Below are 24,484 nucleotides of genomic sequence, written 5' to 3' on the forward strand. Positions count from 1 at the left end.
CCCTCGCCCTGTCCCCTTCCAACTCATACTTACCTGGCAGGGGAGACACCATGATCACGAAGGTGGTTCTCCCAGGGTGAGGCTCATCCATTGCACTTCGGATGTGCTGACCCCTGCGATGTCCCCAAATGCGGGATACTCGACTGCATAATTTCTGGTAGTGGGGGACTGCGTTCGCGCTTTCCCCTGATCTCTGGTTTCAAGAAAGACAAAAAGGAAAAAAAAATAAAAAGGAGTCTGGAGCACCCTTTCTCGTCTTCTGTGTTCTTTCTGGGGTGCTGCGGCTGGATTGGAGGGGGGCGGGGGCGTGGGCAAGAGGGAATCACATGCTAAGTACTGAGCCTGGGGAATGATGGGATAGCTGCAGCCTCCCACTCTGGGGACCTATCCAGAGACAGGGAAGTAGGCCCTGGCCAGGTGACATGTCTGCTCCTTTCCATCGCCCCCCTGGGGCTGTGGCCTGGCTGCCAGCCTCTTGCCTCGCCCTAGCCTCCCCAGGCCCAGACTCTGGCTGAGGACCCCAGGCCGTGGCCCGGCGAGGGCTCTGCCCGGCGAGGGTTCTGTCGGCAGCGTTTGGGAGCGTTCGGGAAGGCGTGAGGGGCTCAGGGCGAGAACCCCTGCTCGCTTGCAGGCCTGTTTGTCCCTGGCTTTCAGCCACAAGCAGTCGACTGGGGCCTAGCCAGGCAACAGGGCACTGCATACCTCTAGAGGCGGCCTCAGTGGCAGCTCTTAGGCTTCAAAAGCCCCAAATCTCTGCTTCTGGGCCCAAAGTCGACATGGCAATCGCCCTTCTGTGCTTGCTGTAGCCCTGGCTTTCCCCCACCCGTGTCAGCAAGGTGCAGCATAGCGAAAGCAGGGCCCTGATTGGCGCTGCCGGTGGGTGTGGACATGCAAATGTTGCTGGCCGGCCGAGGCCTGTGGGAAGCTGCTGTGGGTAGCTGCGCGCTTTCCAAAGTGGGCACAGGGGCCTTGGCTGGTCACCTTGCGCCCCACAATGCCCATGCTCTGCTTCGCCCGGCCTCAGGCCTTGCCTGTGTGAATGCCACCCTCGCTCTGCGGGGAGATGCCCAGCGGCCCGCCCTCACCCTGTCCCCTTCCAACTCATACTTACCTGGCAGGGGAGACACCATGATCACGAAGGTGGTTCTCCCAGGGTGAGGCTCATCCATTGCACTTCGGATGTGCTGACCCCTGCGATGTCCCCAAATGCGGGATACTCGACTGCATAATTTCTGGTAGTGGGGGACTGCGTTCGCGCTTTCCCCTGATCTCTGGTTTCAAGAAAGACAAAAAGGAAAAAAAAATAAAAAGGAGTCTGGAGCACCCTTTGACGTTTCTTGTGGTCCGTCCAGGGTGCTGTAAGCTGGCTGGAATGGTGAGTGGGCGAGGGCCAATTAGATATGCAAATTTACAAGCCTGGGGATGCTGGCTCAGGGCTTAGAAACGTGCTTCTGGGCCCGATTTCGACCTGGCAAGCCCTCTGTTGTGCTTGCGAAAGCCTTTGCTTGTGCACAGTTTAAAGGGCCTGAAAAATCTGCTTTTGGGCCCGATTTAGGCCTGCCAAGCCCTCTCGTGTGCTTGCTGTAGCCCTGGCTTTCCCCCACCCGTGTCAGCAAGGTGCAGCATAGCGAAAGCAGGGCCCTGATTGGCGCTGCCGGTGGGCGTGGACATGCAAATGTTGCTGGCCGGCCGAGGCCTGTGGGAAGCTGCTGTGGGTAGCTGCGCGCTTTCCAAAGTGGGCACAGGGGCCTTGGCTGGTCACCTTGCGCCCCACAATGCCCATGCTCTGCTTCGCCCGGCCTCAGGCCTTGCCTGTGTGAATGCCACCCTCGCTCTGCGGGGAGATGCCCAGCGGCCCGCCCTCACCCTGTCCCCTTCCAACTCATACTTACCTGGCAGGGGAGACACCATGATCACGAAGGTGGTTCTCCCAGGGTGAGGCTCATCCATTGCACTTCGGATGTGCTGACCCCTGCGATGTCCCCAAATGCGGGATACTCGACTGCATAATTTCTGGTAGTGGGGGACTGCGTTCGCGCTTTCCCCTGATCTCTGGTTTCAAGAAAGACAAAAAGGAAAAAAAAATAAAAAGGAGTCTGGAGCACCCTTTCTCGTCTTCTGTGTTCTTTCTGGGGTGCTGCGGCTGGATTGGAGGGGGGCGGGGGCGTGGGCAAGAGGGAATCACATGCTAAGTACTGAGCCTGGGGAATGATGGGATAGCTGCAGCCTCCCACTCTGGGGACCTATCCAGAGACAGGGAAGTAGGCCCTGGCCAGGTGACATGTCTGCTCCTTTCCATCGCCCCCCTGGGGCTGTGGCCTGGCTGCCAGCCTCTTGCCTCGCCCTAGCCTTCCCAGGCCCAGACTCTGGCTGAGGACCCCAGGCCGTGGCCCGGCGAGGGCTCTGCCCGGCGAGGGTTCTGTCTGCAGCGTTTGGGAGCGTGAGGGAAGGCGTGAGGGGCTCAGGGCGAGAACCCCTGCTCGCTTGCAGGCCTGTTTGTCCCTGGCTTTCAGCCACAAGCAGTCGACTGGGGCCTAGCCAGGCAACAGGGCACTGCATACCTCTAGAGGCGGCCTCAGTGGCAGCTCTTAGGCTTCAAAAGCCCCAAATCTCTGCTTCTGGGCCCAAAGTCGACATGGCAATCGCCCTTCTGTGCTTGCTGTAGCCCTGGCTTTCCCCCACCCGTGTCAGCAAGGTGCAGCATAGCGAAAGCAGGGCCCTGATTGGCGCTGCCGGTGGGCGTGGACATGCAAATGTTGCTGGCCGGCCGAGGCCTGTGGGAAGCTGCTGTGGGTAGCTGCGCGCTTTCCAAAGTGGGCACAGGGGCCTTGGCTGGTCACCTTGCGCCCCACAATGCCCATGCTCTGCTTCGCCCGGCCTCAGGCCTTGCCTGTGTGAATGCCACCCTCGCTCTGCGGGGAGATGCCCAGCGGCCCGCCCTCACCCTGTCCCCTTCCAACTCATACTTACCTGGCAGGGGAGACACCATGATCACGAAGGTGGTTCTCCCAGGGTGAGGCTCATCCATTGCACTTCGGATGTGCTGACCCCTGCGATGTCCCCAAATGCGGGATACTCGACTGCATAATTTCTGGTAGTGGGGGACTGCGTTCGCGCTTTCCCCTGATCTCTGGTTTCAAGAAAGACAAAAAGGAAAAAAAAAAAAAAGGAGTCTGGAGCACCCTTTCTCGTCTTCTGTGTTCTTTCTGGGGTGCTGCGGCTGGATTGGAGGGGGGCGGGGGCGTGGGCAAGAGGGAATCACATGCTAAGTACTGAGCCTGGGGAATGATGGGATAGCTGCAGCCTCCCACTCTGGGGACCTATCCAGAGACAGGGAAGTAGGCCCTGGCCAGGTGACATGTCTGCTCCTTTCCATCGCCCCCCTGGGGCTGTGGCCTGGCTGCCAGCCTCTTGCCTCGCCCTAGCCTTCCCAGGCCCAGACTCTGGCTGAGGACCCCAGGCCGTGGCCCGGCGAGGGCTCTGCCCGGCGAGGGTTCTGTCTGCAGCGTTTGGGAGCGTTCGGGAAGGCGTGAGGGGCTCAGGGCGAGAACCCCTGCTCGCTTGCAGGCCTGTTTGTCCCTGGCTTTCAGCCACAAGCAGTCGACTGGGGCCTAGCCAGGCAACAGGGCACTGCATACCTCTAGAGGCGGCCTCAGTGGCAGCTCTTAGGCTTCAAAAGCCCCAAATCTCTGCTTCTGGGCCCAAAGTCGACATGGCAATCGCCCTTCTGTGCTTGCTGTAGCCCTGGCTTTCCCCCACCCGTGTCAGCAAGGTGCAGCATAGCGAAAGCAGGGCCCTGATTGGCGCTGCCGGTGGGCGTGGACATGCAAATGTTGCTGGCCGGCCGAGGCCTGTGGGAAGCTGCTGTGGGTAGCTGCGCGCTTTCCAAAGTGGGCACAGGGGCCTTGGCTGGTCACCTTGCGCCCCACAATGCCCATGCTCTGCTTCGCCCGGCCTCAGGCCTTGCCTGTGTGAATGCCACCCTCGCTCTGCGGGGAGATGCCCAGCGGCCCGCCCTCACCCTGTCCCCTTCCAACTCATACTTACCTGGCAGGGGAGACACCATGATCACGAAGGTGGTTCTCCCAGGGTGAGGCTCATCCATTGCACTTCGGATGTGCTGACCCCTGCGATGTCCCCAAATGCGGGATACTCGACTGCATAATTTCTGGTAGTGGGGGACTGCGTTCGCGCTTTCCCCTGATCTCTGGTTTCAAGAAAGACAAAAAGGAAAAAAAAAAAAAAAGGAGTCTGGAGCACCCTTTCTCGTCTTCTGTGTTCTTTCTGGGGTGCTGCGGCTGGATTGGAGGGGGGCGGGGGCGTGGGCAAGAGGGAATCACATGCTAAGTACTGAGCCTGGGGAATGATGGGATAGCTGCAGCCTCCCACTCTGGGGACCTATCCAGAGACAGGGAAGTAGGCCCTGGCCAGGTGACATGTCTGCTCCTTTCCATCGCCCCCCTGGGGCTGTGGCCTGGCTGCCAGCCTCTTGCCTCGCCCTAGCCTTCCCAGGCCCAGACTCTGGCTGAGGACCCCAGGCCGTGGCCCGGCGAGGGCTCTGCCCGGCGAGGGTTCTGTCTGCAGCGTTTGGGAGCGTTCGGGAAGGCGTGAGGGGCTCAGGGCGAGAACCCCTGCTCGCTTGCAGGCCTGTTTGTCCCTGGCTTTCAGCCACAAGCAGTCGACTGGGGCCTAGCCAGGCAACAGGGCACTGCATACCTCTAGAGGCGGCCTCAGTGGCAGCTCTTAGGCTTCAAAAGCCCCAAATCTCTGCTTCTGGGCCCAAAGTCGACATGGCAATCGCCCTTCTGTGCTTGCTGTAGCCCTGGCTTTCCCCCACCCGTGTCAGCAAGGTGCAGCATAGCGAAAGCAGGGCCCTGATTGGCGCTGCCGGTGGGCGTGGACATGCAAATGTTGCTGGCCGGCCGAGGCCTGTGGGAAGCTGCTGTGGGTAGCTGCGCGCTTTCCAAAGTGGGCACAGGGGCCTTGGCTGGTCACCTTGCGCCCCACAATGCCCATGCTCTGCTTCGCCCGGCCTCAGGCCTTGCCTGTGTGAATGCCACCCTCGCTCTGCGGGGAGATGCCCAGCGGCCCGCCCTCACCCTGTCCCCTTCCAACTCATACTTACCTGGCAGGGGAGACACCATGATCACGAAGGTGGTTCTCCCAGGGTGAGGCTCATCCATTGCACTTCGGATGTGCTGACCCCTGCGATGTCCCCAAATGCGGGATACTCGACTGCATAATTTCTGGTAGTGGGGGACTGCGTTCGCGCTTTCCCCTGATCTCTGGTTTCAAGAAAGACAAAAAGGAAAAAAAAATAAAAAGGAGTCTGGAGCACCCTTTGACGTTTCTTGTGGTCCGTCCAGGGTGCTGTAAGCTGGCTGGAATGGGGAGTGGGCGAGGGCCAATTAGATATGCAAATTTACAAGCCTGGGGATGCTGGCTCAGGGCTTAGAAACGTGCTTCTGGGCCCGATTTCGACCTGGCAAGCCCTCTGTTGTGCTTGCGAAAGCCTTTGCTTGTGCACAGTTTAAAGGGCCTGAAAAATCTGCTTTTGGGCCCGATTTAGGCCTGCCAAGCCCTCTCGTGTGCTTGCTGTAGCCCTGGCTTTCCCCCACCCGTGTCAGCAAGGTGCAGCATAGCGAAAGCAGGGCCCTGATTGGCGCTGCCGGTGGGCGTGGACATGCAAATGTTGCTGGCCGGCCGAGGCCTGTGGGAAGCTGCTGTGGGTAGCTGCGCGCTTTCCAAAGTGGGCACAGGGGCCTTGGCTGGTCACCTTGCGCCCCACAATGCCCATGCTCTGCTTCGCCCGGCCTCAGGCCTTGCCTGTGTGAATGCCACCCTCGCTCTGCGGGGAGATGCTCAGCGGCCCGCCCTCGCCCTGTCCCCTTCCAACTCATACTTACCTGGCAGGGGAGACACCATGATCACGAAGGTGGTTCTCCCAGGGTGAGGCTCATCCATTGCACTTCGGATGTGCTGACCCCTGCGATGTCCCCAAATGCGGGATACTCGACTGCATAATTTCTGGTAGTGGGGGACTGCGTTCGCGCTTTCCCCTGATCTCTGGTTTCAAGAAAGACAAAAAGGAAAAAAAAATAAAAAGGAGTCTGGAGCACCCTTTCTCGTCTTCTGTGTTCTTTCTGGGGTGCTGCGGCTGGATTGGAGGGGGGCGGGGGCGTGGGCAAGAGGGAATCACATGCTAAGTACTGAGCCTGGGGAATGATGGGATAGCTGCAGCCTCCCACTCTGGGGACCTATCCAGAGACAGGGAAGTAGGCCCTGGCCAGGTGACATGTCTGCTCCTTTCCATCGCCCCCCTGGGGCTGTGGCCTGGCTGCCAGCCTCTTGCCTCGCCCTAGCCTCCCCAGGCCCAGACTCTGGCTGAGGACCCCAGGCCGTGGCCCGGCGAGGGCTCTGCCCGGCGAGGGTTCTGTCGGCAGCGTTTGGGAGCGTTCGGGAAGGCGTGAGGGGCTCAGGGCGAGAACCCCTGCTCGCTTGCAGGCCTGTTTGTCCCTGGCTTTCAGCCACAAGCAGTCGACTGGGGCCTAGCCAGGCAACAGGGCACTGCATACCTCTAGAGGCGGCCTCAGTGGCAGCTCTTAGGCTTCAAAAGCCCCAAATCTCTGCTTCTGGGCCCAAAGTCGACATGGCAATCGCCCTTCTGTGCTTGCTGTAGCCCTGGCTTTCCCCCACCCGTGTCAGCAAGGTGCAGCATAGCGAAAGCAGGGCCCTGATTGGCGCTGCCGGTGGGTGTGGACATGCAAATGTTGCTGGCCGGCCGAGGCCTGTGGGAAGCTGCTGTGGGTAGCTGCGCGCTTTCCAAAGTGGGCACAGGGGCCTTGGCTGGTCACCTTGCGCCCCACAATGCCCATGCTCTGCTTCGCCCGGCCTCAGGCCTTGCCTGTGTGAATGCCACCCTCGCTCTGCGGGGAGATGCCCAGCGGCCCGCCCTCACCCTGTCCCCTTCCAACTCATACTTACCTGGCAGGGGAGACACCATGATCACGAAGGTGGTTCTCCCAGGGTGAGGCTCATCCATTGCACTTCGGATGTGCTGACCCCTGCGATGTCCCCAAATGCGGGATACTCGACTGCATAATTTCTGGTAGTGGGGGACTGCGTTCGCGCTTTCCCCTGATCTCTGGTTTCAAGAAAGACAAAAAGGAAAAAAAAATAAAAAGGAGTCTGGAGCACCCTTTGACGTTTCTTGTGGTCCGTCCAGGGTGCTGTAAGCTGGCTGGAATGGGGAGTGGGCGAGGGCCAATTAGATATGCAAATTTACAAGCCTGGGGATGCTGGCTCAGGGCTTAGAAACGTGCTTCTGGGCCCGATTTCGACCTGGCAAGCCCTCTGTTGTGCTTGCGAAAGCCTTTGCTTGTGCACAGTTTAAAGGGCCTGAAAAATCTGCTTTTGGGCCCGATTTAGGCCTGCCAAGCCCTCTCGTGTGCTTGCTGTAGCCCTGGCTTTCCCCCACCCGTGTCAGCAAGGTGCAGCATAGCGAAAGCAGGGCCCTGATTGGCGCTGCCGGTGGGCGTGGACATGCAAATGTTGCTGGCCGGCCGAGGCCTGTGGGAAGCTGCTGTGGGTAGCTGCGCGCTTTCCAAAGTGGGCACAGGGGCCTTGGCTGGTCACCTTGCGCCCCACAATGCCCATGCTCTGCTTCGCCCGGCCTCAGGCCTTGCCTGTGTGAATGCCACCCTCGCTCTGCGGGGAGATGCCCAGCGGCCCGCCCTCACCCTGTCCCCTTCCAACTCATACTTACCTGGCAGGGGAGACACCATGATCACGAAGGTGGTTCTCCCAGGGTGAGGCTCATCCATTGCACTTCGGATGTGCTGACCCCTGCGATGTCCCCAAATGCGGGATACTCGACTGCATAATTTCTGGTAGTGGGGGACTGCGTTCGCGCTTTCCCCTGATCTCTGGTTTCAAGAAAGACAAAAAGGAAAAAAAAATAAAAAGGAGTCTGGAGCACCCTTTGACGTTTCTTGTGGTCCGTCCAGGGTGCTGTAAGCTGGCTGGAATGGGGAGTGGGCGAGGGCCAATTAGATATGCAAATTTACAAGCCTGGGGATGCTGGCTCAGGGCTTAGAAACGTGCTTCTGGGCCCGATTTCGACCTGGCAAGCCCTCTGTTGTGCTTGCGAAAGCCTTTGCTTGTGCACAGTTTAAAGGGCCTGAAAAATCTGCTTTTGGGCCCGATTTAGGCCTGCCAAGCCCTCTCGTGTGCTTGCTGTAGCCCTGGCTTTCCCCCACCCGTGTCAGCAAGGTGCAGCATAGCGAAAGCAGGGCCCTGATTGGCGCTGCCGGTGGGCGTGGACATGCAAATGTTGCTGGCCGGCCGAGGCCTGTGGGAAGCTGCTGTGGGTAGCTGCGCGCTTTCCAAAGTGGGCACAGGGGCCTTGGCTGGTCACCTTGCGCCCCACAATGCCCATGCTCTGCTTCGCCCGGCCTCAGGCCTTGCCTGTGTGAATGCCACCCTCGCTCTGCGGGGAGATGCTCAGCGGCCCGCCCTCGCCCTGTCCCCTTCCAACTCATACTTACCTGGCAGGGGAGACACCATGATCACGAAGGTGGTTCTCCCAGGGTGAGGCTCATCCATTGCACTTCGGATGTGCTGACCCCTGCGATGTCCCCAAATGCGGGATACTCGACTGCATAATTTCTGGTAGTGGGGGACTGCGTTCGCGCTTTCCCCTGATCTCTGGTTTCAAGAAAGACAAAAAGGAAAAAAAAATAAAAAGGAGTCTGGAGCACCCTTTCTCGTCTTCTGTGTTCTTTCTGGGGTGCTGCGGCTGGATTGGAGGGGGGCGGGGGCGTGGGCAAGAGGGAATCACATGCTAAGTACTGAGCCTGGGGAATGATGGGATAGCTGCAGCCTCCCACTCTGGGGACCTATCCAGAGACAGGGAAGTAGGCCCTGGCCAGGTGACATGTCTGCTCCTTTCCATCGCCCCCCTGGGGCTGTGGCCTGGCTGCCAGCCTCTTGCCTCGCCCTAGCCTCCCCAGGCCCAGACTCTGGCTGAGGACCCCAGGCCGTGGCCCGGCGAGGGCTCTGCCCGGCGAGGGTTCTGTCGGCAGCGTTTGGGAGCGTTCGGGAAGGCGTGAGGGGCTCAGGGCGAGAACCCCTGCTCGCTTGCAGGCCTGTTTGTCCCTGGCTTTCAGCCACAAGCAGTCGACTGGGGCCTAGCCAGGCAACAGGGCACTGCATACCTCTAGAGGCGGCCTCAGTGGCAGCTCTTAGGCTTCAAAAGCCCCAAATCTCTGCTTCTGGGCCCAAAGTCGACATGGCAATCGCCCTTCTGTGCTTGCTGTAGCCCTGGCTTTCCCCCACCCGTGTCAGCAAGGTGCAGCATAGCGAAAGCAGGGCCCTGATTGGCGCTGCCGGTGGGCGTGGACATGCAAATGTTGCTGGCCGGCCGAGGCCTGTGGGAAGCTGCTGTGGGTAGCTGCGCGCTTTCCAAAGTGGGCACAGGGGCCTTGGCTGGTCACCTTGCGCCCCACAATGCCCATGCTCTGCTTCGCCCGGCCTCAGGCCTTGCCTGTGTGAATGCCACCCTCGCTCTGCGGGGAGATGCTCAGCGGCCCGCCCTCGCCCTGTCCCCTTCCAACTCATACTTACCTGGCAGGGGAGACACCATGATCACGAAGGTGGTTCTCCCAGGGTGAGGCTCATCCATTGCACTTCGGATGTGCTGACCCCTGCGATGTCCCCAAATGCGGGATACTCGACTGCATAATTTCTGGTAGTGGGGGACTGCGTTCGCGCTTTCCCCTGATCTCTGGTTTCAAGAAAGACAAAAAGGAAAAAAAAATAAAAAGGAGTCTGGAGCACCCTTTCTCGTCTTCTGTGTTCTTTCTGGGGTGCTGCGGCTGGATTGGAGGGGGGCGGGGGCGTGGGCAAGAGGGAATCACATGCTAAGTACTGAGCCTGGGGAATGATGGGATAGCTGCAGCCTCCCACTCTGGGGACCTATCCAGAGACAGGGAAGTAGGCCCTGGCCAGGTGACATGTCTGCTCCTTTCCATCGCCCCCCTGGGGCTGTGGCCTGGCTGCCAGCCTCTTGCCTCGCCCTAGCCTCCCCAGGCCCAGACTCTGGCTGAGGACCCCAGGCCGTGGCCCGGCGAGGGCTCTGCCCGGCGAGGGTTCTGTCGGCAGCGTTTGGGAGCGTTCGGGAAGGCGTGAGGGGCTCAGGGCGAGAACCCCTGCTCGCTTGCAGGCCTGTTTGTCCCTGGCTTTCAGCCACAAGCAGTCGACTGGGGCCTAGCCAGGCAACAGGGCACTGCATACCTCTAGAGGCGGCCTCAGTGGCAGCTCTTAGGCTTCAAAAGCCCCAAATCTCTGCTTCTGGGCCCAAAGTCGACATGGCAATCGCCCTTCTGTGCTTGCTGTAGCCCTGGCTTTCCCCCACCCGTGTCAGCAAGGTGCAGCATAGCGAAAGCAGGGCCCTGATTGGCGCTGCCGGTGGGTGTGGACATGCAAATGTTGCTGGCCGGCCGAGGCCTGTGGGAAGCTGCTGTGGGTAGCTGCGCGCTTTCCAAAGTGGGCACAGGGGCCTTGGCTGGTCACCTTGCGCCCCACAATGCCCATGCTCTGCTTCGCCCGGCCTCAGGCCTTGCCTGTGTGAATGCCACCCTCGCTCTGCGGGGAGATGCCCAGCGGCCCGCCCTCACCCTGTCCCCTTCCAACTCATACTTACCTGGCAGGGGAGACACCATGATCACGAAGGTGGTTCTCCCAGGGTGAGGCTCATCCATTGCACTTCGGATGTGCTGACCCCTGCGATGTCCCCAAATGCGGGATACTCGACTGCATAATTTCTGGTAGTGGGGGACTGCGTTCGCGCTTTCCCCTGATCTCTGGTTTCAAGAAAGACAAAAAGGAAAAAAAAATAAAAAGGAGTCTGGAGCACCCTTTGACGTTTCTTGTGGTCCGTCCAGGGTGCTGTAAGCTGGCTGGAATGGTGAGTGGGCGAGGGCCAATTAGATATGCAAATTTACAAGCCTGGGGATGCTGGCTCAGGGCTTAGAAACGTGCTTCTGGGCCCGATTTCGACCTGGCAAGCCCTCTGTTGTGCTTGCGAAAGCCTTTGCTTGTGCACAGTTTAAAGGGCCTGAAAAATCTGCTTTTGGGCCCGATTTAGGCCTGCCAAGCCCTCTCGTGTGCTTGCTGTAGCCCTGGCTTTCCCCCACCCGTGTCAGCAAGGTGCAGCATAGCGAAAGCAGGGCCCTGATTGGCGCTGCCGGTGGGCGTGGACATGCAAATGTTGCTGGCCGGCCGAGGCCTGTGGGAAGCTGCTGTGGGTAGCTGCGCGCTTTCCAAAGTGGGCACAGGGGCCTTGGCTGGTCACCTTGCGCCCCACAATGCCCATGCTCTGCTTCGCCCGGCCTCAGGCCTTGCCTGTGTGAATGCCACCCTCGCTCTGCGGGGAGATGCCCAGCGGCCCGCCCTCACCCTGTCCCCTTCCAACTCATACTTACCTGGCAGGGGAGACACCATGATCACGAAGGTGGTTCTCCCAGGGTGAGGCTCATCCATTGCACTTCGGATGTGCTGACCCCTGCGATGTCCCCAAATGCGGGATACTCGACTGCATAATTTCTGGTAGTGGGGGACTGCGTTCGCGCTTTCCCCTGATCTCTGGTTTCAAGAAAGACAAAAAGGAAAAAAAAATAAAAAGGAGTCTGGAGCACCCTTTCTCGTCTTCTGTGTTCTTTCTGGGGTGCTGCGGCTGGATTGGAGGGGGGCGGGGGCGTGGGCAAGAGGGAATCACATGCTAAGTACTGAGCCTGGGGAATGATGGGATAGCTGCAGCCTCCCACTCTGGGGACCTATCCAGAGACAGGGAAGTAGGCCCTGGCCAGGTGACATGTCTGCTCCTTTCCATCGCCCCCCTGGGGCTGTGGCCTGGCTGCCAGCCTCTTGCCTCGCCCTAGCCTTCCCAGGCCCAGACTCTGGCTGAGGACCCCAGGCCGTGGCCCGGCGAGGGCTCTGCCCGGCGAGGGTTCTGTCTGCAGCGTTTGGGAGCGTGAGGGAAGGCGTGAGGGGCTCAGGGCGAGAACCCCTGCTCGCTTGCAGGCCTGTTTGTCCCTGGCTTTCAGCCACAAGCAGTCGACTGGGGCCTAGCCAGGCAACAGGGCACTGCATACCTCTAGAGGCGGCCTCAGTGGCAGCTCTTAGGCTTCAAAAGCCCCAAATCTCTGCTTCTGGGCCCAAAGTCGACATGGCAATCGCCCTTCTGTGCTTGCTGTAGCCCTGGCTTTCCCCCACCCGTGTCAGCAAGGTGCAGCATAGCGAAAGCAGGGCCCTGATTGGCGCTGCCGGTGGGCGTGGACATGCAAATGTTGCTGGCCGGCCGAGGCCTGTGGGAAGCTGCTGTGGGTAGCTGCGCGCTTTCCAAAGTGGGCACAGGGGCCTTGGCTGGTCACCTTGCGCCCCACAATGCCCATGCTCTGCTTCGCCCGGCCTCAGGCCTTGCCTGTGTGAATGCCACCCTCGCTCTGCGGGGAGATGCCCAGCGGCCCGCCCTCACCCTGTCCCCTTCCAACTCATACTTACCTGGCAGGGGAGACACCATGATCACGAAGGTGGTTCTCCCAGGGTGAGGCTCATCCATTGCACTTCGGATGTGCTGACCCCTGCGATGTCCCCAAATGCGGGATACTCGACTGCATAATTTCTGGTAGTGGGGGACTGCGTTCGCGCTTTCCCCTGATCTCTGGTTTCAAGAAAGACAAAAAGGAAAAAAAAAAAAAAGGAGTCTGGAGCACCCTTTCTCGTCTTCTGTGTTCTTTCTGGGGTGCTGCGGCTGGATTGGAGGGGGGCGGGGGCGTGGGCAAGAGGGAATCACATGCTAAGTACTGAGCCTGGGGAATGATGGGATAGCTGCAGCCTCCCACTCTGGGGACCTATCCAGAGACAGGGAAGTAGGCCCTGGCCAGGTGACATGTCTGCTCCTTTCCATCGCCCCCCTGGGGCTGTGGCCTGGCTGCCAGCCTCTTGCCTCGCCCTAGCCTTCCCAGGCCCAGACTCTGGCTGAGGACCCCAGGCCGTGGCCCGGCGAGGGCTCTGCCCGGCGAGGGTTCTGTCTGCAGCGTTTGGGAGCGTTCGGGAAGGCGTGAGGGGCTCAGGGCGAGAACCCCTGCTCGCTTGCAGGCCTGTTTGTCCCTGGCTTTCAGCCACAAGCAGTCGACTGGGGCCTAGCCAGGCAACAGGGCACTGCATACCTCTAGAGGCGGCCTCAGTGGCAGCTCTTAGGCTTCAAAAGCCCCAAATCTCTGCTTCTGGGCCCAAAGTCGACATGGCAATCGCCCTTCTGTGCTTGCTGTAGCCCTGGCTTTCCCCCACCCGTGTCAGCAAGGTGCAGCATAGCGAAAGCAGGGCCCTGATTGGCGCTGCCGGTGGGCGTGGACATGCAAATGTTGCTGGCCGGCCGAGGCCTGTGGGAAGCTGCTGTGGGTAGCTGCGCGCTTTCCAAAGTGGGCACAGGGGCCTTGGCTGGTCACCTTGCGCCCCACAATGCCCATGCTCTGCTTCGCCCGGCCTCAGGCCTTGCCTGTGTGAATGCCACCCTCGCTCTGCGGGGAGATGCCCAGCGGCCCGCCCTCACCCTGTCCCCTTCCAACTCATACTTACCTGGCAGGGGAGACACCATGATCACGAAGGTGGTTCTCCCAGGGTGAGGCTCATCCATTGCACTTCGGATGTGCTGACCCCTGCGATGTCCCCAAATGCGGGATACTCGACTGCATAATTTCTGGTAGTGGGGGACTGCGTTCGCGCTTTCCCCTGATCTCTGGTTTCAAGAAAGACAAAAAGGAAAAAAAAATAAAAAGGAGTCTGGAGCACCCTTTGACGTTTCTTGTGGTCCGTCCAGGGTGCTGTAAGCTGGCTGGAATGGGGAGTGGGCGAGGGCCAATTAGATATGCAAATTTACAAGCCTGGGGATGCTGGCTCAGGGCTTAGAAACGTGCTTCTGGGCCCGATTTCGACCTGGCAAGCCCTCTGTTGTGCTTGCGAAAGCCTTTGCTTGTGCACAGTTTAAAGGGCCTGAAAAATCTGCTTTTGGGCCCGATTTAGGCCTGCCAAGCCCTCTCGTGTGCTTGCTGTAGCCCTGGCTTTCCCCCACCCGTGTCAGCAAGGTGCAGCATAGCGAAAGCAGGGCCCTGATTGGCGCTGCCGGTGGGCGTGGACATGCAAATGTTGCTGGCCGGCCGAGGCCTGTGGGAAGCTGCTGTGGGTAGCTGCGCGCTTTCCAAAGTGGGCACAGGGGCCTTGGCTGGTCACCTTGCGCCCCACAATGCCCATGCTCTGCTTCGCCCGGCCTCAGGCCTTGCCTGTGTGAATGCCACCCTCGCTCTGCGGGGAGATGCTCAGCGGCCCGCCCTCGCCCTGTCCCCTTCCAACTCATACTTACCTGGCAGGGGAGACACCATGATCACGAAGGTGGTTCTCCCAGGGTGAGGCTCATCCATTGCACTTCGGATGTGCTGACCCCTGCGATGTCCCCAAATGCGGGATACTCGACTGCATAATTTCTGGTAGTGGGGGACTGCGTTCGCGCTTTCCCCTGATCTCTGGTTTCAAGAAAGACAAAAAGGAAAAAAAAATAAAAAGGAGTCTGGAGCACCCTTTCTCGTCTTCTGTGTTCTTTCTGGGGTGCTGCGGCTGGATTGGAGGGGGGCGGGGGCGTGGGCAAGAGGGAATCACATGCTAAGTACTGAGCCTGGGGAATGATGGGATAGCTGCAGCCTCCCACTCTGGGGACCTATCCAGAGACAGGGAAGTAGGCCCTGGCCAGGTGACATGTCTGCTCCTTTCCATCGCCCCCCTGGGGCTGTGGCCTGGCTGCCAGCCTCTTGCCTCGCCCTAGCCTCCCCAGGCCCAGACTCTGGCTGAGGACCCCAGGCCGTGGCCCGGCGAGGGCTCTGCCCGGCGAGGGTTCTGTCGGCAGCGTTTGGGAGCGTTCGGGAAGGCGTGAGGGGCTCAGGGCGAGAACCCCTGCTCGCTTGCAGGCCTGTTTGTCCCTGGCTTTCAGCCACAAGCAGTCGACTGGGGCCTAGCCAGGCAACAGGGCACTGCATACCTCTAGAGGCGGCCTCAGTGGCAGCTCTTAGGCTTCAAAAGCCCCAAATCTCTGCTTCTGGGCCCAAAGTCGACATGGCAATCGCCCTTCTGTGCTTGCTGTAGCCCTGGCTTTCCCCCACCCGTGTCAGCAAGGTGCAGCATAGCGAAAGCAGGGCCCTGATTGGCGCTGCCGGTGGGTGTGGACATGCAAATGTTGCTGGCCGGCCGAGGCCTGTGGGAAGCTGCTGTGGGTAGCTGCGCGCTTTCCAAAGTGGGCACAGGGGCCTTGGCTGGTCACCTTGCGCCCCACAATGCCCATGCTCTGCTTCGCCCGGCCTCAGGCCTTGCCTGTGTGAATGCCACCCTCGCTCTGCGGGGAGATGCCCAGCGGCCCGCCCTCACCCTGTCCCCTTCCAACTCATACTTACCTGGCAGGGGAGACACCATGATCACGAAGGTGGTTCTCCCAGGGTGAGGCTCATCCATTGCACTTCGGATGTGCTGACCCCTGCGATGTCCCCAAATGCGGGATACTCGACTGCATAATTTCTGGTAGTGGGGGACTGCGTTCGCGCTTTCCCCTGATCTCTGGTTTCAAGAAAGACAAAAAGGAAAAAAAAATAAAAAGGAGTCTGGAGCACCCTTTGACGTTTCTTGTGGTCCGTCCAGGGTGCTGTAAGCTGGCTGGAATGGGGAGTGGGCGAGGGCCAATTAGATATGCAAATTTACAAGCCTGGGGATGCTGGCTCAGGGCTTAGAAACGTGCTTCTGGGCCCGATTTCGACCTGGCAAGCCCTCTGTTGTGCTTGCGAAAGCCTTTGCTTGTGCACAGTTTAAAGGGCCTGAAAAATCTGCTTTTGGGCCCGATTTAGGCCTGCCAAGCCCTCTCGTGTGCTTGCTGTAGCCCTGGCTTTCCCCCACCCGTGTCAGCAAGGTGCAGCATAGCGAAAGCAGGGCCCTGATTGGCGCTGCCGGTGGGCGTGGACATGCAAATGTTGCTGGCCGGCCGAGGCCTGTGGGAAGCTGCTGTGGGTAGCTGCGCGCTTTCCAAAGTGGGCACAGGGGCCTTGGCTGGTCACCTTGCGCCCCACAATGCCCATGCTCTGCTTCGCCCGGCCTCAGGCCTTGCCTGTGTGAATGCCACCCTCGCTCTGCGGGGAGATGCCCAGCGGCCCGCCCTCACCCTGTCCCCTTCCAACTCATACTTACCTGGCAGGGGAGACACCATGATCACGAAGGTGGTTCTCCCAGGGTGAGGCTCATCCATTGCACTTCGGATGTGCTGACCCCTGCGATGTCCCCAAATGCGGGATACTCGACTGCATAATTTCTGGTAGTGGGGGACTGCGTTCGCGCTTTCCCCTGATCTCTGGTTTCAAGAAAGACAAAAAGGAAAAAAAAATAAAAAGGAGTCTGGAGCACCCTTTCTCGTCTTCTGTGTTCTTTCTGGGGTGCTGCGGCTGGATTGGAGGGGGGCGGGGGCGTGGGCAAGAGGGAATCACATGCTAAGTACTGAGCCTGGGGAATGATGGGATAGCTGCAGCCTCCCACTCTGGGGACCTATCCAGAGACAGGGAAGTAGGCCCTGGCCAGGTGACATGTCTGCTCCTTTCCATCGCCCCCCTGGGGCTGTGGCCTGGCTGCCAGCCTCTTGCCTCGCCCTAGCCTCCCCAGGCCCAGACTCTGGCTGAGGACCCCAGGCCGTGGCCCGGCGAGGGCTCTGCCCGGCGAGGGTTCTGTCGGCAGCGTTTGGGAGCGTTCGGGAAGGCGTGAGGGGCTCAGGGCGAGAACCCCTGCTCGCTTGCAGGCCTGTTTGTCCCTGGCTTTCAGCCACAAGCAGTCGACTGGGGCCTAGCCAGGCAACAGGGCACTGCATACCTCTAGAGGCGGCCTCAGTGGCAGCTCTTAGGCTTCAAAAGCCCCAAATCTCTGCTTCTGGGCCCAAAGTCGACATGGCAATCGCCCTTCTGTGCTTGCTGTAGCCCTGGCTTTCCCCCACCCGTGTCAGCAAGGTGCAGCATAGCGAAAGCAGGGCCCTGATTGGCGCTGCCGGTGGGCGTGGACATGCAAATGTTGCTGGCCGGCCGAGGCCTGTGGGAAGCTGCTGTGGGTAGCTGCGCGCTTTCCAAAGTGGGCACAGGGGCCTTGGCTGGTCACCTTGCGCCCCACAATGCCCATGCTCTGCTTCGCCCGGCCTCAGGCCTTGCCTGTGTGAATGCCACCCTCGCTCTGCGGGGAGATGCTCAGCGGCCCGCCCTCGCCCTGTCCCCTTCCAACTCATACTTACCTGGCAGGGGAGACACCATGATCACGAAGGTGGTTCTCCCAGGGTGAGGCTCATCCATTGCACTTCGGATGTGCTGACCCCTGCGATGTCCCCAAATGCGGGATACTCGACTGCATAATTTCTGGTAGTGGGGGACTGCGTTCGCGCTTTCCCCTGATCTCTGGTTTCAAGAAAGACAAAAAGGAAAAAAAAATAAAAAGGAGTCTGGAGCACCCTTTCTCGTCTTCTGTGTTCTTTCTGGGGTGCTGCGGCTGGATTGGAGGGGGGCGGGGGCGTGGGCAAGAGGGAATCACATGCTAAGTACTGAGCCTGGGGAATGATGGGATAGCTGCAGCCTCCCACTCTGGGGACCTATCCAGAGACAGGGAAGTAGGCCCTGGCCAGGTGACATGTCTGCTCCTTTCCATCGCCCCCCTGGGGCTGTGGCCTGGCTGCCAGCCTCTTGCCTCGCCCTAGCCTCCCCAGGCCCAGACTCTGGCTGAGGACCCCAGGCCGTGGCCCGGCGAGGGCTCTGCCCGGCGAGGGTTCTGTCGGCAGCGTTTGGGAGCGTTCGGGAAGGCGTGAGGGGCTCAGGGCGAGAACCCCTGCTCGCTTGCAGGCCTGTTTGTCCCTGGCTTTCAGCCACAAGCAGTCGACTGGGGCCTAGCCAGGCAACAGGGCACTGCATACCTCTAGAGGCGGCCTCAGTGGCAGCTCTTAGGCTTCAAAAGCCCCAAATCTCTGCTTCTGGGCCCAAAGTCGACATGGCAATCGCCCTTCTGTGCTTGCTGTAGCCCTGGCTTTCCCCCACCCGTGTCAGCAAGGTGCAGCATAGCGAAAGCAGGGCCCTGATTGGCGCTGCCGGTGGGTGTGGACATGCAAATGTTGCTGGCCGGCCGAGGCCTGTGGGAAGCTGCTGTGGGTAGCTGCGCGCTTTCCAAAGTGGGCACAGGGGCCTTGGCTGGTCACCTTGCGCCCCACAATGCCCATGCTCTGCTTCGCCCGGCCTCAGGCCTTGCCTGTGTGAATGCCACCCTCGCTCTGCGGGGAGATGCCCAGCGGCCCGCCCTCACCCTGTCCCCTTCCAACTCATACTTACCTGGCAGGGGAGACACCATGATCACGAAGGTGGTTCTCCCAGGGTGAGGCTCATCCATTGCACTTCGGATGTGCTGACCCCTGCGATGTCCCCAAATGCGGGATACTCGACTGCATAATTTCTGGTAGTGGGGGACTGCGTTCGCGCTTTCCCCTGATCTCTGGTTTCAAGAAAGACAAAAAGGAAAAAAAAATAAAAAGGAGTCTGGAGCACCCTTTGACGTTTCTTGTGGTCCGTCCAGGGTGCTGTAAGCTGGCTGGAATGGTGAGTGGGCGAGGGCCAATTAGATATGCAAATTTACAAGCCTGGGGATGCTGGCTCAGGGCTTAGAAACGTGCTTCTGGGCCCGATTTCGACCTGGCAAGCCCTCTGTTGTGCTTGCGAAAGCCTTTGCTTGTGCACAGTTTAAAGGGCCTGAAAAATCTGCTTTTGGGCCCGATTTAGGCCTGCCAAGCCCTCTCGTGTGCTTGCTGTAGCCCTGGCTTTCCCCCACCCGTGTCAGCAAGGTGCAGCATAGCGAAAGCAGGGCCCTGATTGGCGCTGCCGGTGGGCGTGGACATGCAAATGTTGCTGGCCGGCCGAGGCCTGTGGGAAGCTGCTGTGGGTAGCTGCGCGCTTTCCAAAGTGGGCACAGGGGCCTTGGCTGGTCACCTTGCGCCCCACAATGCCCATGCTCTGCTTCGCCCGGCCTCAGGCCTTGCCTGTGTGAATGCCACCCTCGCTCTGCGGGGAGATGCCCAGCGGCCCGCCCTCACCCTGTCCCCTTCCAACTCATACTTACCTGGCAGGGGAGACACCATGATCACGAAGGTGGTTCTCCCAGGGTGAGGCTCATCCATTGCACTTCGGATGTGCTGACCCCTGCGATGTCCCCAAATGCGGGATACTCGACTGCATAATTTCTGGTAGTGGGGGACTGCGTTCGCGCTTTCCCCTGATCTCTGGTTTCAAGAAAGACAAAAAGGAAAAAAAAATAAAAAGGAGTCTGGAGCACCCTTTCTCGTCTTCTGTGTTCTTTCTGGGGTGCTGCGGCTGGATTGGAGGGGGGCGGGGGCGTGGGCAAGAGGGAATCACATGCTAAGTACTGAGCCTGGGGAATGATGGGATAGCTGCAGCCTCCCACTCTGGGGACCTATCCAGAGACAGGGAAGTAGGCCCTGGCCAGGTGACATGTCTGCTCCTTTCCATCGCCCCCCTGGGGCTGTGGCCTGGCTGCCAGCCTCTTGCCTCGCCCTAGCCTCCCCAGGCCCAGACTCTGGCTGAGGACCCCAGGCCGTGGCCCGGCGAGGGCTCTGCCCGGCGAGGGTTCTGTCTGCAGCGTTTGGGAGCGTTCGGGAAGGCGTGAGGGGCTCAGGGCGAGAACCCCTGCTCGCTTGCAGGCCTGTTTGTCCCTGGCTTTCAGCCACAAGCAGTCGACTGGGGCCTAGCCAGGCAACAGGGCACTGCATACCTCTAGAGGCGGCCTCAGTGGCAGCTCTTAGGCTTCAAAAGCCCCAAATCTCTGCTTCTGGGCCCAAAGTCGACATGGCAATCGCCCTTCTGTGCTTGCTGTAGCCCTGGCTTTCCCCCACCCGTGTCAGCAAGGTGCAGCATAGCGAAAGCAGGGCCCTGATTGGCGCTGCCGGTGGGCGTGGACATGCAAATGTTGCTGGCCGGCCGAGGCCTGTGGGAAGCTGCTGTGGGTAGCTGCGCGCTTTCCAAAGTGGGCACAGGGGCCTTGGCTGGTCACCTTGCGCCCCACAATGCCCATGCTCTGCTTCGCCCGGCCTCAGGCCTTGCCTGTGTGAATGCCACCCTCGCTCTGCGGGGAGATGCCCAGCGGCCCGCCCTCACCCTGTCCCCTTCCAACTCATACTTACCTGGCAGGGGAGACACCATGATCACGAAGGTGGTTCTCCCAGGGTGAGGCTCATCCATTGCACTTCGGATGTGCTGACCCCTGCGATGTCCCCAAATGCGGGATACTCGACTGCATAATTTCTGGTAGTGGGGGACTGCGTTCGCGCTTTCCCCTGATCTCTGGTTTCAAGAAAGACAAAAAGGAAAAAAAAATAAAAAGGAGTCTGGAGCACCCTTTCTCGTCTTCTGTGTTCTTTCTGGGGTGCTGCGGCTGGATTGGAGGGGGGCGGGGGCGTGGGCAAGAGGGAATCACATGCTAAGTACTGAGCCTGGGGAATGATGGGATAGCTGCAGCCTCCCACTCTGGGGACCTATCCAGAGACAGGGAAGTAGGCCCTGGCCAGGTGACATGTCTGCTCCTTTCCATCGCCCCCCTGGGGCTGTGGCCTGGCTGCCAGCCTCTTGCCTCGCCCTAGCCTTCCCAGGCCCAGACTCTGGCTGAGGACCCCAGGCCGTGGCCCGGCGAGGGCTCTGCCCGGCGAGGGTTCTGTCTGCAGCGTTTGGGAGCGTGAGGGAAGGCGTGAGGGGCTCAGGGCGAGAACCCCTGCTCGCTTGCAGGCCTGTTTGTCCCTGGCTTTCAGCCACAAGCAGTCGACTGGGGCCTAGCCAGGCAACAGGGCACTGCATACCTCTAGAGGCGGCCTCAGTGGCAGCTCTTAGGCTTCAAAAGCCCCAAATCTCTGCTTCTGGGCCCAAAGTCGACATGGCAATCGCCCTTCTGTGCTTGCTGTAGCCCTGGCTTTCCCCCACCCGTGTCAGCAAGGTGCAGCATAGCGAAAGCAGGGCCCTGATTGGCGCTGCCGGTGGGCGTGGACATGCAAATGTTGCTGGCCGGCCGAGGCCTGTGGGAAGCTGCTGTGGGTAGCTGCGCGCTTTCCAAAGTGGGCACAGGGGCCTTGGCTGGTCACCTTGCGCCCCACAATGCCCATGCTCTGCTTCGCCCGGCCTCAGGCCTTGCCTGTGTGAATGCCACCCTCGCTCTGCGGGGAGATGCCCAGCGGCCCGCCCTCACCCTGTCCCCTTCCAACTCATACTTACCTGGCAGGGGAGACACCATGATCACGAAGGTGGTTCTCCCAGGGTGAGGCTCATCCATTGCACTTCGGATGTGCTGACCCCTGCGATGTCCCCAAATGCGGGATACTCGACTGCATAATTTCTGGTAGTGGGGGACTGCGTTCGCGCTTTCCCCTGATCTCTGGTTTCAAGAAAGACAAAAAGGAAAAAAAAATAAAAAGGAGTCTGGAGCACCCTTTGACGTTTCTTGTGGTCCGTCCAGGGTGCTGTAAGCTGGCTGGAATGGGGAGTGGGCGAGGGCCAATTAGATATGCAAATTTACAAGCCTGGGGATGCTGGCTCAGGGCTTAGAAACGTGCTTCTGGGCCCGATTTCGACCTGGCAAGCCCTCTGTTGTGCTTGCGAAAGCCTTTGCTTGTGCACAGTTTAAAGGGCCTGAAAAATCTGCTTTTGGGCCCGATTTAGGCCTGCCAAGCCCTCTCGTGTGCTTGCTGTAGCCCTGGCTTTCCCCCACCCGTGTCAGCAAGGTGCAGCATAGCGAAAGCAGGGCCCTGATTGGCGCTGCCGGTGGGCGTGGACATGCAAATGTTGCTGGCCGGCCGAGGCCTGTGGGAAGCTGCTGTGGGTAGCTGCGCGCTTTCCAAAGTGGGCACAGGGGCCTTGGCTGGTCACCTTGCGCCCCACAATGCCCATGCTCTGCTTCGCCCGGCCTCAGGCCTTGCCTGTGTGAATGCCACCCTCGCTCTGCGGGGAGATGCTCAGCGGCCCGCCCTCGCCCTGTCCCCTTCCAACTCATACTTACCTGGCAGGGGAGACACCATGATCACGAAGGTGGTTCTCCCAGGGTGAGGCTCATCCATTGCACTTCGGATGTGCTGACCCCTGCGATGTCCCCAAATGCGGGATACTCGACTGCATAATTTCTGGTAGTGGGGGACTGCGTTCGCGCTTTCCCCTGATCTCTGGTTTCAAGAAAGACAAAAAGGAAAAAAAAATAAAAAGGAGTCTGGAGCACCCTTTCTCGTCTTCTGTGTTCTTTCTGGGGTGCTGCGGCTGGATTGGAGGGGGGCGGGGGCGTGGGCAAGAGGGAATCACATGCTAAGTACTGAGCCTGGGGAATGATGGGATAGCTGCAGCCTCCCACTCTGGGGACCTATCCAGAGACAGGGAAGTAGGCCCTGGCCAGGTGACATGTCTGCTCCTTTCCATCGCCCCCCTGGGGCTGTGGCCTGGCTGCCAGCCTCTTGCCTCGCCCTAGCCTCCCCAGGCCCAGACTCTGGCTGAGGACCCCAGGCCGTGGCCCGGCGAGGGCTCTGCCCGGCGAGGGTTCTGTCGGCAGCGTTTGGGAGCGTTCGGGAAGGCGTGAGGGGCTCAGGGCGAGAACCCCTGCTCGCTTGCAGGCCTGTTTGTCCCTGGCTTTCAGCCACAAGCAGTCGACTGGGGCCTAGCCAGGCAACAGGGCACTGCATACCTCTAGAGGCGGCCTCAGTGGCAGCTCTTAGGCTTCAAAAGCCCCAAATCTCTGCTTCTGGGCCCAAAGTCGACATGGCAATCGCCCTTCTGTGCTTGCTGTAGCCCTGGCTTTCCCCCACCCGTGTCAGCAAGGTGCAGCATAGCGAAAGCAGGGCCCTGATTGGCGCTGCCGGTGGGTGTGGACATGCAAATGTTGCTGGCCGGCCGAGGCCTGTGGGAAGCTGCTGTGGGTAGCTGCGCGCTTTCCAAAGTGGGCACAGGGGCCTTGGCTGGTCACCTTGCGCCCCACAATGCCCATGCTCTGCTTCGCCCGGCCTCAGGCCTTGCCTGTGTGAATGCCACCCTCGCTCTGCGGGGAGATGCCCAGCGGCCCGCCCTCACCCTGTCCCCTTCCAACTCATACTTACCTGGCAGGGGAGACACCATGATCACGAAGGTGGTTCTCCCAGGGTGAGGCTCATCCATTGCACTTCGGATGTGCTGACCCCTGCGATGTCCCCAAATGCGGGATACTCGACTGCATAATTTCTGGTAGTGGGGGACTGCGTTCGCGCTTTCCCCTGATCTCTGGTTTCAAGAAAGACAAAAAGGAAAAAAAAATAAAAAGGAGTCTGGAGCACCCTTTGACGTTTCTTGTGGTCCGTCCAGGGTGCTGTAAGCTGGCTGGAATGGGGAGTGGGCGAGGGCCAATTAGATATGCAAATTTACAAGCCTGGGGATGCTGGCTCAGGGCTTAGAAACGTGCTTCTGGGCCCGATTTCGACCTGGCAAGCCCTCTGTTGTGCTTGCGAAAGCCTTTGCTTGTGCACAGTTTAAAGGGCCTGAAAAATCTGCTTTTGGGCCCGATTTAGGCCTGCCAAGCCCTCTCGTGTGCTTGCTGTAGCCCTGGCTTTCCCCCACCCGTGTCAGCAAGGTGCAGCATAGCGAAAGCAGGGCCCTGATTGGCGCTGCCGGTGGGCGTGGACATGCAAATGTTGCTGGCCGGCCGAGGCCTGTGGGAAGCTGCTGTGGGTAGCTGCGCGCTTTCCAAAGTGGGCACAGGGGCCTTGGCTGGTCACCTTGCGCCCCACAATGCCCATGCTCTGCTTCGCCCGGCCTCAGGCCTTGCCTGTGTGAATGCCACCCTCGCTCTGCGGGGAGATGCTCAGCGGCCCGCCCTCGCCCTGTCCCCTTCCAACTCATACTTACCTGGCAGGGGAGACACCATGATCACGAAGGTGGTTCTCCCAGGGTGAGGCTCATCCATTGCACTTCGGATGTGCTGACCCCTGCGATGTCCCCAAATGCGGGATACTCGACTGCATAATTTCTGGTAGTGGGGGACTGCGTTCGCGCTTTCCCCTGATCTCTGGTTTCAAGAAAGACAAAAAGGAAAAAAAAATAAAAAGGAGTCTGGAGCACCCTTTCTCGTCTTCTGTGTTCTTTCTGGGGTGCTGCGGCTGGATTGGAGGGGGGCGGGGGCGTGGGCAAGAGGGAATCACATGCTAAGTACTGAGCCTGGGGAATGATGGGATAGCTGCAGCCTCCCACTCTGGGGACCTATCCAGAGACAGGGAAGTAGGCCCTGGCCAGGTGACATGTCTGCTCCTTTCCATCGCCCCCCTGGGGCTGTGGCCTGGCTGCCAGCCTCTTGCCTCGCCCTAGCCTCCCCAGGCCCAGAC

At 60.0% G+C, this 24,484-nt stretch overlaps 26 non-coding genes across 26 annotated transcripts; all 26 read left to right on the forward strand.

Annotated features, from left to right (window-relative positions):
* The first annotated feature begins 25 nt into the window (after window positions 1–25).
* On the forward strand, window positions 26–189 carry LOC146864549 (U1 spliceosomal RNA). The gene has a single exon (XR_014977801.1). It is a non-coding gene; the product is annotated as a U1 spliceosomal RNA (small nuclear RNA).
* A 914-nt stretch (window positions 190–1,103) lies between these two features.
* Window positions 1,104–1,267, forward strand: LOC146864550 (U1 spliceosomal RNA). The gene has a single exon (XR_014977802.1). It is a non-coding gene; the product is annotated as a U1 spliceosomal RNA (small nuclear RNA).
* A 617-nt stretch (window positions 1,268–1,884) lies between these two features.
* On the forward strand, window positions 1,885–2,048 carry LOC146864551 (U1 spliceosomal RNA). Its single transcript, XR_014977803.1, has one exon. It is a non-coding gene; the product is annotated as a U1 spliceosomal RNA (small nuclear RNA).
* Window positions 2,049–2,962: 914 nt separating this feature from the next.
* On the forward strand, window positions 2,963–3,126 carry LOC146864552 (U1 spliceosomal RNA). The gene has a single exon (XR_014977804.1). It is a non-coding gene; the product is annotated as a U1 spliceosomal RNA (small nuclear RNA).
* Window positions 3,127–4,039: 913 nt separating this feature from the next.
* On the forward strand, window positions 4,040–4,203 carry LOC146864553 (U1 spliceosomal RNA). Its single transcript, XR_014977805.1, has one exon. It is a non-coding gene; the product is annotated as a U1 spliceosomal RNA (small nuclear RNA).
* Window positions 4,204–5,117: 914 nt separating this feature from the next.
* On the forward strand, window positions 5,118–5,281 carry LOC146864554 (U1 spliceosomal RNA). The gene has a single exon (XR_014977806.1). It is a non-coding gene; the product is annotated as a U1 spliceosomal RNA (small nuclear RNA).
* Window positions 5,282–5,898: 617 nt separating this feature from the next.
* On the forward strand, window positions 5,899–6,062 carry LOC146864555 (U1 spliceosomal RNA). Its single transcript, XR_014977807.1, has one exon. It is a non-coding gene; the product is annotated as a U1 spliceosomal RNA (small nuclear RNA).
* A 914-nt stretch (window positions 6,063–6,976) lies between these two features.
* On the forward strand, window positions 6,977–7,140 carry LOC146864556 (U1 spliceosomal RNA). Its single transcript, XR_014977808.1, has one exon. It is a non-coding gene; the product is annotated as a U1 spliceosomal RNA (small nuclear RNA).
* A 617-nt stretch (window positions 7,141–7,757) lies between these two features.
* On the forward strand, window positions 7,758–7,921 carry LOC146864557 (U1 spliceosomal RNA). The gene has a single exon (XR_014977809.1). It is a non-coding gene; the product is annotated as a U1 spliceosomal RNA (small nuclear RNA).
* A 617-nt stretch (window positions 7,922–8,538) lies between these two features.
* On the forward strand, window positions 8,539–8,702 carry LOC146864558 (U1 spliceosomal RNA). The gene has a single exon (XR_014977810.1). It is a non-coding gene; the product is annotated as a U1 spliceosomal RNA (small nuclear RNA).
* A 914-nt stretch (window positions 8,703–9,616) lies between these two features.
* On the forward strand, window positions 9,617–9,780 carry LOC146864559 (U1 spliceosomal RNA). The gene has a single exon (XR_014977812.1). It is a non-coding gene; the product is annotated as a U1 spliceosomal RNA (small nuclear RNA).
* Window positions 9,781–10,694: 914 nt separating this feature from the next.
* LOC146864560 (U1 spliceosomal RNA) lies at window positions 10,695–10,858 on the forward strand. Its single transcript, XR_014977813.1, has one exon. It is a non-coding gene; the product is annotated as a U1 spliceosomal RNA (small nuclear RNA).
* A 617-nt stretch (window positions 10,859–11,475) lies between these two features.
* Window positions 11,476–11,639, forward strand: LOC146864561 (U1 spliceosomal RNA). The gene has a single exon (XR_014977814.1). It is a non-coding gene; the product is annotated as a U1 spliceosomal RNA (small nuclear RNA).
* Window positions 11,640–12,553: 914 nt separating this feature from the next.
* On the forward strand, window positions 12,554–12,717 carry LOC146864562 (U1 spliceosomal RNA). The gene has a single exon (XR_014977815.1). It is a non-coding gene; the product is annotated as a U1 spliceosomal RNA (small nuclear RNA).
* Window positions 12,718–13,630: 913 nt separating this feature from the next.
* On the forward strand, window positions 13,631–13,794 carry LOC146864563 (U1 spliceosomal RNA). Its single transcript, XR_014977816.1, has one exon. It is a non-coding gene; the product is annotated as a U1 spliceosomal RNA (small nuclear RNA).
* A 617-nt stretch (window positions 13,795–14,411) lies between these two features.
* LOC146864564 (U1 spliceosomal RNA) lies at window positions 14,412–14,575 on the forward strand. The gene has a single exon (XR_014977817.1). It is a non-coding gene; the product is annotated as a U1 spliceosomal RNA (small nuclear RNA).
* A 914-nt stretch (window positions 14,576–15,489) lies between these two features.
* LOC146864565 (U1 spliceosomal RNA) lies at window positions 15,490–15,653 on the forward strand. The gene has a single exon (XR_014977818.1). It is a non-coding gene; the product is annotated as a U1 spliceosomal RNA (small nuclear RNA).
* Window positions 15,654–16,270: 617 nt separating this feature from the next.
* Window positions 16,271–16,434, forward strand: LOC146864566 (U1 spliceosomal RNA). The gene has a single exon (XR_014977819.1). It is a non-coding gene; the product is annotated as a U1 spliceosomal RNA (small nuclear RNA).
* Window positions 16,435–17,348: 914 nt separating this feature from the next.
* On the forward strand, window positions 17,349–17,512 carry LOC146864567 (U1 spliceosomal RNA). The gene has a single exon (XR_014977820.1). It is a non-coding gene; the product is annotated as a U1 spliceosomal RNA (small nuclear RNA).
* Window positions 17,513–18,426: 914 nt separating this feature from the next.
* LOC146864568 (U1 spliceosomal RNA) lies at window positions 18,427–18,590 on the forward strand. Its single transcript, XR_014977821.1, has one exon. It is a non-coding gene; the product is annotated as a U1 spliceosomal RNA (small nuclear RNA).
* Window positions 18,591–19,207: 617 nt separating this feature from the next.
* LOC146864569 (U1 spliceosomal RNA) lies at window positions 19,208–19,371 on the forward strand. Its single transcript, XR_014977823.1, has one exon. It is a non-coding gene; the product is annotated as a U1 spliceosomal RNA (small nuclear RNA).
* A 914-nt stretch (window positions 19,372–20,285) lies between these two features.
* Window positions 20,286–20,449, forward strand: LOC146864570 (U1 spliceosomal RNA). Its single transcript, XR_014977824.1, has one exon. It is a non-coding gene; the product is annotated as a U1 spliceosomal RNA (small nuclear RNA).
* A 914-nt stretch (window positions 20,450–21,363) lies between these two features.
* LOC146864571 (U1 spliceosomal RNA) lies at window positions 21,364–21,527 on the forward strand. The gene has a single exon (XR_014977825.1). It is a non-coding gene; the product is annotated as a U1 spliceosomal RNA (small nuclear RNA).
* A 617-nt stretch (window positions 21,528–22,144) lies between these two features.
* On the forward strand, window positions 22,145–22,308 carry LOC146864572 (U1 spliceosomal RNA). The gene has a single exon (XR_014977826.1). It is a non-coding gene; the product is annotated as a U1 spliceosomal RNA (small nuclear RNA).
* Window positions 22,309–23,222: 914 nt separating this feature from the next.
* LOC146864573 (U1 spliceosomal RNA) lies at window positions 23,223–23,386 on the forward strand. Its single transcript, XR_014977827.1, has one exon. It is a non-coding gene; the product is annotated as a U1 spliceosomal RNA (small nuclear RNA).
* Window positions 23,387–24,003: 617 nt separating this feature from the next.
* On the forward strand, window positions 24,004–24,167 carry LOC146864574 (U1 spliceosomal RNA). The gene has a single exon (XR_014977828.1). It is a non-coding gene; the product is annotated as a U1 spliceosomal RNA (small nuclear RNA).
* Window positions 24,168–24,484: the final 317 nt, after the last annotated feature.

This window comes from Triturus cristatus, chromosome 2_1 (assembly GCF_964204655.1).
Source record: "Triturus cristatus chromosome 2_1, aTriCri1.1, whole genome shotgun sequence".
NCBI classification, from domain to species: Eukaryota; Metazoa; Chordata; class Amphibia; order Caudata; family Salamandridae; genus Triturus; species Triturus cristatus.